At 29.9% G+C, this 8239-nt stretch overlaps 1 protein-coding gene across 1 annotated transcript in view; it reads right to left on the reverse strand.

Moving 5' to 3' along the window:
- Window positions 1-2738, reverse strand: part of LOC108755198 (nuclear pore complex protein Nup98-Nup96) — a 45363-nt gene extending 42625 nt beyond the window's left edge. The window contains exon 1 of the mRNA XM_018498082.1: window positions 2607-2738. The gene's annotated coding sequence lies outside the window, so the exon portion shown is untranslated. The remainder of the gene's footprint in view (window positions 1-2606) is intronic.
- Between the last annotated feature and the right edge of the window lie 5501 nt (window positions 2739-8239).

Raw genomic sequence — 8239 nt, forward strand, 5'->3', positions numbered from 1 at the left:
AGGGTGCCCCATTTTAATTGACCACTTCAAATATCTCTTGAACAATTCATTTTAGGGAAAAACACCTTAGACAAAAATTTTGTGTCTTCGAGAGCAACATAAGATGGTATTATTGATCTAACCTTGGATGGCGTTGTCAAGGTTAGGGTAAAGTCACTTCAAATTTTTTTTTATATAATCTCCATTTTTTCATTACATATTCTTGTAGCTTACCTTAAGAACTTTTCATAACACTATAATAAAATATCTTTTCATTAAATATTTTTCAAGTTATAAGGCTTAAAAGTTACAGTATCTACCACTGGTGTTAGAATAGTTAATCTTCTTAGTAAAAATTCTAATATAGGAATTTAAATTTGTAAAAAAAATAAGTCAAATGTAATCCAGTTTCTATGATAGTAAAAACTTGTTTTAAAGCTTTCAAGTATTTAAGATTTTTTTCAGATTTTTTTACAGTTCAGAACAATATAAAAATCTGCCTTAAAGTTCGATAAATAGGTTGTCGACAAAGAGTAAAAATTTCCGATAGCAGGTTAAACCAAAAATTAGAAAATCTTTTTAAATAAATTTTTTTATAAAAGAGATTTTACTTTTCTATTCATATCTTAGAGCAACACAAATGATAATATATCTTTACAAATGATAGTTGAAAATCACTTTATTACACATTATTAAGTTTTTCGTTATAAAATAATATAAAATAAAACCATAATAAAATAAATACATTAATAAGATACACTATTGAAAAAAATGTGAAATTTAAGTATTAATTAAGTGAGTACTTTTAAGACTCGATTGCACCAATATTATTTTGACTTTAAAAATTTATCTTTCTTTTTTTAAAGCCAATAGAGAGATAGAGAGAGTTTTGAGCCTCTCTTAAAATTAAAGTAAAATAATAAGTTACACAAATTAAATTCAATTTCATGACATTAAATTAAATTTAATGTACATGTAACTGTAAAGTATATTTATGTACATGTACATAAAATTTAATTTTTCATAAAATTTTTTTTAATTTGGTGCATTTTCCATTAAATTTTATATAGATTTGCATGAAATTTAATGTATGTGAACGTTAAATTTAAGTTACTTATAAATTGTCATTTTCATTGACAACATTAAATATTTTTAATATACCTGCTTAAAATTTACTTCCATTACATGTAACAGTAAATTTCTTTTTTTTTTTAAGTGTACACAGGCTGTATTCTGTTGTATGTATTCATTGCAAGTACTAACAATCTGTAATATATGTAACATGAACTATACATTGTTAAAAATGTCATAAAATTTAATGTACTTTTAAGTTACATAAATTAAATTCAATTTTATGACACTAAATTAAATTTAATGTATCTGCAACTGAAAAGTATATTTGTGTATATGTACATGAAATTTAGTATACTTTTCATAAAATTTTACAAAGTACAGTACATTTTTTATTAAATTTTATGTAGATTGCATGAAATTTTGATATAAATAAACGTTAAAATTAAGTTATTTCTAACTTTTATTGACAATATTAAATATTTTTAATATACCTGCTTGAAATTTATATCCATTACACGTAACGAAAGCAAATTTCTTTTTTTTAACAGTGTAGATTTTTAATATTCACAGTGAATAACGGAATGCACTTACGGTCGACATAAACATTTTCTATCCTCTTAGCATTCAATAAATAACATAGATAAAATAATACTTTTATTAACTGAAAGCCTGTTCTTTTTAGCCCAACTTCTTTGTATAGTTTATTTTTTCTCTTTTCTTCCCCCTCTCTTTGAAGGAAAAAATTCAGCTAAAAAGAACAAACCTTGTATCTGCTAAATAAAAAGCAACTTTATATAGAAAGTTATATGTAATACTTTTCATCAGTGCTTTGGAATATAAGAAATCAATACTTCATAAATTATAAAGCACAAAACTAGTTAGACAAATGTAAACAAATAGAAATAATTTGATGTAATGAACATACCATAAGTATTTAACAAATCGAATTACTATTTTCTATTTATTCATTTGCTGGATTTTATTTCATACACAACAAAATAATGAATCATTCCTCTTCTAGTATTTCTCATGTAATGATGTACTATGTACTGTAATAGTAAATATAAAGCTAAAAGTTGCAATATTGCTAGAATGTTCCCTCCCCCCTTCTTTCTTTCTCTCTCTCTCTCTCTCTCTCTCTCATCATAAATATATATTACATTTCTTTCAAGATGCAATATGCGCAATATTATGCGTGCAAAGACACGTTATCAAAGTTATAAACAAAAAAGAAGATTAATACAAAAGTAACGTTTTCTAATGGATTCAGTTTCTGCGCTTCAAAATATATAAGATATATAAAGTAAAACATAGAAATACTTAACACATTTAACATACTTAATATATTTAATATATATACATAAATTCTATAAAAATCGTTAGGCTTCTTCTTCGTTTAACGTGTTTTAGTGATAAAAATACGTAATACATATTAGATTCGCTATGATTATAACCTGGTTAAACGAGAATTATCATATGCGCGGGGAGAAGGAAGAGGGAAATATTTTTGCGTATTATCCGATCGAAACGGATAATTGCTCCATTACACATACCTGAAACTTTGACTACCTACGTAGATAAAGTTTATGTAAATTCGTGCTCGAAGCACGAAGATATCTTTCACAATTATCTGCCAATTTCACACAAATGCATCTAAACGTAATTAAGACAGAAACTGCATGAAACCGAACATGTATGAATATTACGAATAAGATTACAAAGCTTACAGTGTTACCAATATCGTAATTAAAAATAAACAAGGTTCTGGGTTTCTATTCTTGAAAAGTATCGCATACGAAAAACTAGGGAAATACTAGGCTGCGTTCCATTACACGCATGATGCGCATGCTACATTATATATCCTTGTTATTCACCAAATGTTAAACAAAGATAAATGATGCATTATGCGCATCATGCGTGAAACGGAACATAGAACCTATAGTATGCGTTATATAGGGCGAATTTAAGGCCATGTTCCAAAACTACCTCTCTGAGGAAAATTTTACTCAAAATATATAGTACACGTGATGTATACTATACCATATACAGTAAAATATTCCTCGGAGAGGAAGTTTTAGAACCCAAGATGGAAAAGCGGCTAGGCATGCTTACCGAGCGATTGAATATGATTGGTTGGATCTATAAATAACAACCAATTATGTTCGGCGAGCAGGCTAGCCGCTTTGTCAACTTGAACGCGTCTATAGAATACAGAATTTCCCTAGTTTTTTGTATACGAGATTTTTCAAGAATAGAGACCCTGGACCCTATTCTTAAAAAGTATCGCATACGAAAAACTGGGGAAATGTTTTAATATACGTTACAAAAACTATAGTATATCCCTAGTATGCTATAATGGCAGCATTTAGTAACCCTGCACTGCTTAAGGTGTCTTTTCATGCGCTGCGGCAGCAATAATGTCACGTGATGCCAATTTTTCATAATTACTTCAGGCCGCAGCACAGACTTTTGCATAACGCATAATGCACAGTACATAAGCGAATCAACTAATCAGAATCTTTCTTTTCCTTTCATTTCATAGAAAAGAAGAATTTCGATTGGTTGACTTATTGATTCCTTTACATTATGTATTATGCTTTATGCAAAAGTCTGTGCTACGGCCATTCCGTTGCACTTGCTGAGTATGAAAAGGAATAACGGTAACACCTTAAAGTTTAATTTTAAATATGTGTCTTTTATTTGCTCAGTTCAAAAATTAATATGGAAAACTTGAAAAGCTAAAAACTTGTGATTATATGGCAAATTGCACGTGAATGCCCACGTCTAATCAGGACGGGGAAGCATGTGACCTGGGTATCAATTATGAAACTTTATCCTTAAGATAGAAAGTGAAAAATAAAAAATTTCTCCATTAATTTCAATGGCAAAAGTTTACTTTTCATCTTAGCCATAAAATTTCATGATTAATATCCAGTTTTCTCCAATCTCATGCTTATGGAGCTTTGATACTCATGTCCAATCAGAGAAGACAGGTCACGTGATGAAATTTCCACTCTCTCTCTAGCTGTGTTCGGTAATGCAAATTTGAGGCGTCGGAGTGCTCTTATATTATAGCATATATCATGTGCACTGTAGAAAAAAAGCACTATATTTGCATTGCCGAATGCAGCTTCTATGAGGCTCTAGTCACAGTATACAGATATAGTAGGGACAAGATCCCATTTTCCATTCAACCGCGCATATTTGCTTACGCATTATTAGGGGCCATTTTTAGTGACACCATTCCCAATCAAAACAGAGAACCACAGTTTCTCCGTTACTGCAATCGCGCCATGACATATCGCTGCGCTTGTTTAGTGATGAGACACTATAATGGATATTTTCTAATTACAATATCCCTAGATACTTTCGTGCACATGGCGACACAAATTGCGTTCCAATTGTCCGTTATCATTAGGCCGGAATCAGATTACACATTAAAGATTGAAAGATTGAAGTTTAACCAATCAGAAAAAAAGAGCCAAAATTTCTTTGTCCTCATGGGTGAAATTCCAATTTTTAATCTTTAATCTCAATCTTCAATATATAGTCTAATTCTGGCCTCATAGGGAGAGAGTGACAAATTGCATCACGTGACCCATCTTCTCTGATTGGGCATAGACATCAAAGCTTTAGAGGCATAAAAGAGATTAGAGAAAACTAGTCACGTAATCCTCGTCCAGATTGGATGTGGGCATTCATGTAATGCAATTTGCTACTCTTTCTTTCTCTCTCTCTCTCTCTCTCTCTCTCTCTCTGTCTCTCTCATCATCATAAATATACGTTACATTTCTTTCAAGATGCAACAGACGGAGAAAATTACATTTAATTTAACTCTATCTAAAACGGATTTTAAGCACAACGTACATATTCTGTTCTAATTGAATCGTACACAATGCTACACTTTGTGCATTCTTGTGTACGTTTGTATTAAACAATTGGAAAGCACCCAATAGCTAATTGTATATTATGTACTAAAAATGAATTTCATTAAAATATTAAGTGAAAAGGGTAAAAAACTTGTGAAAATCGATCCTAGTACAGTAAAAATAATGCAAGGTGAGATATATAGAAAATTGTAAAGTTTGCTAATTTGTATCTATGATCAGATTAATCTAAAAATATACACCTTTTGAATTTTAATTATTCGTAAAGCCTCGATAGATTTCCGACTAATTATGACCCATTCTCTTTACTTACACTGTAAACAGTTCTAAGTTTCGTCCGATTTTCTATTGGAAGATACGAGCCAATACCGAGCAGCTATTAGGGTATATCCACACAAACTTGTATAGTCGCATAAAAGAATACATAAAGAAAATTATCCAATCGCATTTCTCCTATAAAGATGCATGTAAAATGTGTGTGAATATACCCTTAACCCGGGTCTACAATAGGTTTTTAAGCCTTAAGCCATAAAGAATGGAACGAATCACAATTAGTTATTCTCTTCGCATTCGACTGTAATCAATTTCTTATGACTTCAGATTTAAAACACCTATTGTAGAAGACTAATGCAGAAATTCGATAAATTTAGGTCATGTGACTAGCAAATGAGAAAGCAGTGGTTGCGCTAGCCATTGCGTAAATGCACTCTAAAAAGATGCCTTTTCATGCACAGCACGCTACGACAGCAAAAATGTTACATGATGCTAATTTCTCATAATTGCTTTCGCTGCATTTGCTACGCATGAAAAAGAATAATGGCAACAGCATATGTATTAAAGTTTAACCTCAAATATGTGTCTTTTATTTGCTCAGCTCGAAAATTAAAAGAAAATTATAGAAAATTTAAAAAGATAAAAACTTGTGATTATATGGCAACTGTTAATGCAGTTATAATTTGGATAATTACCATTTCAGATAATTCTTTAGAATTTAGAATATCCCCAGCATTTCAAATCTTAATAAAAATACTCATTGTATGTACTCATTATAAATGTATTCAATTTTCAATTTTGCAAATATTGCAGACTTTCTCGGCTTCAAATTCTTTACTGTTCGTTGTTCGTTCGGTTGAACTTCAATAAGATGTGATAAATTTTGCGTCGAAAGTTTTTTTATTTTTGTCTGCGATGACTTTTCACTGAGTTTTGATGATCTGATATTTATGCAATTTTGAATGCTTTAAAGTGTTTTCTGTTCAATATTTTACATTTATCTTATTTGTATAACATCGAAGCTATTAAACAATTCTTAAGAATGTCTGCAATAATATATTCAACACTACAAATATAATCACATTGTTATCAAATATATTTTAATATGGAAATATGTTTCAGCAAAATAATACATTACAATCTGATAGATCCGATATCGAATGTTCTCTTTCCGTTTATTAAATAACTATACCTGAAATAACTGTATCTGAAAATGTGATCAATGATACGTAATCCAAAACGAAATGAACTATATGTTCGCAGCCATATAATAAAATGTCTAATTAATTATATATAGAAATATATATGATTTCATTTCTTTTTTTGAAACAAGAAAATAGTTTTTGATATATTTTACCCAGACAGCCATCTACGTTCTGACAACATTAGAACAATATCGCAAACGTATGTTGAATACGTCGTCAAGATATTCGAGACGCGTCTCTCTGTGAGGTACAGAGTATTTCTTCAGATTCTACTATGTCCGCGATTTCTTATCCCGTAGACTTTCGCAGGGAGCTTCTAATGATATACTGTAGTTATTCTGAGATGTATGAGTATGTCTTCACTATATCTTCAGTACGTCTCTACATATCGAGAAAAAAAAATGGTTAAAAGTATGTAGAATTATACATCTATTACTACCAAGATTTGGAAATTTGATAGCAAAATTAGATAATTATGAAATCGTTTTAAATTAAATAATTGGTAATTGTGACCAAACAATCCCTTTTATGTAACAAAAAGCATACAGAGTTATATCTTAACAAAAAATTTTTTTGTTATTATTACTTTTGATTTTTCTAATTCAATTTATTATTTTCTAATTTGCATACCTATATTCTGTCTTATTATCTACAATTAAATTATTGAAAAATGCATTGCATCGGGAAGATTTGAACCTACGATCCCTAGAACGGTAGCCTAACATTGTACATTTATGCCGAGTTAATCGCACGCTTGTGATCGAGTCACTGCCAACGTTACTTACACGTCCTACTGTAACCATTTTTAATTTCATGCCTCTGCTGTCAGTTTAATGTTATTATATTAATATTTGAGGAGATTACATGGAAACAAAATAATATACGCTGGTATTTATTAACTTAGTTAGGAAATAGTAATGCGATTATCCTCAATCTTGAAAGGTCGTGGCGAGCATGTTTCGTCTCGCTGTGATCGAGTTTGCATGTTTTATTTTTGAGCATAAGTGTGACCGGCTTTGACTGTCACATAATTCTTATTCTTGCAGTTTTTTTTAAGGAAAATGTTAAATTATTATTTATGTAAATGTGGTCAAATATACTATTACTATAGTATTGCTAAACATTTAGTGCAAATAATTACTTTTACAATTATTTTCTTTTTAGTTTTTATAATACGTATAGTAAATTTGTAATTAGAAGTACAGTCAAATGTGCTATTAATATAGTCACACACACTATTTGAAAATGATTTTTCCATTTTTGAATTTATATTTTTTAGTTATTGTTACCACGTGTATATACAATAGTAAACGAACATTGAAAAAATGGTTATATTCATTATAATTATGATTGCAATTATCACATAAAAATGGTTATTTTATTTACCATACGTATTTTCATATTTTACTATATTAATATTTAAATTATCATATTTATAATACAATTTTTGTCCGGTTTGATAGAATTATACATATAAGGTTATTGTTACTAACATTATAGCAATAATAACTATAAAAATGATGCTCTTAACCATAATTATTTTACCATGCAATTATAGTCACAAATACGATATACTTTTCTCTCAGTGCAGTATCTGCGTTATCATAGTGATGTCTCTAGTATGTCATGCATGCATATACACATATACATACATACGAGGGTCGTTTGAAAAGTCCGTGCAAAGTCACTGCTGATGGCACTACTGGCGCGTATCAAGGTTAGATTTAGTTAGTAGCATCTCTTGGAGGAACACACACCAAGTTACAGCCAGATCGGTCTATTTGTTTGTGTTTGGCATTCATTTGAATCGAGGAAGTCGAG

This window comes from Trachymyrmex septentrionalis, unplaced genomic scaffold (assembly GCF_001594115.1).
Source record: "Trachymyrmex septentrionalis isolate Tsep2-gDNA-1 unplaced genomic scaffold, Tsep1.0 scaffold86, whole genome shotgun sequence".
Lineage (NCBI taxonomy): Eukaryota > Metazoa > Arthropoda > Insecta > Hymenoptera > Formicidae > Trachymyrmex > Trachymyrmex septentrionalis.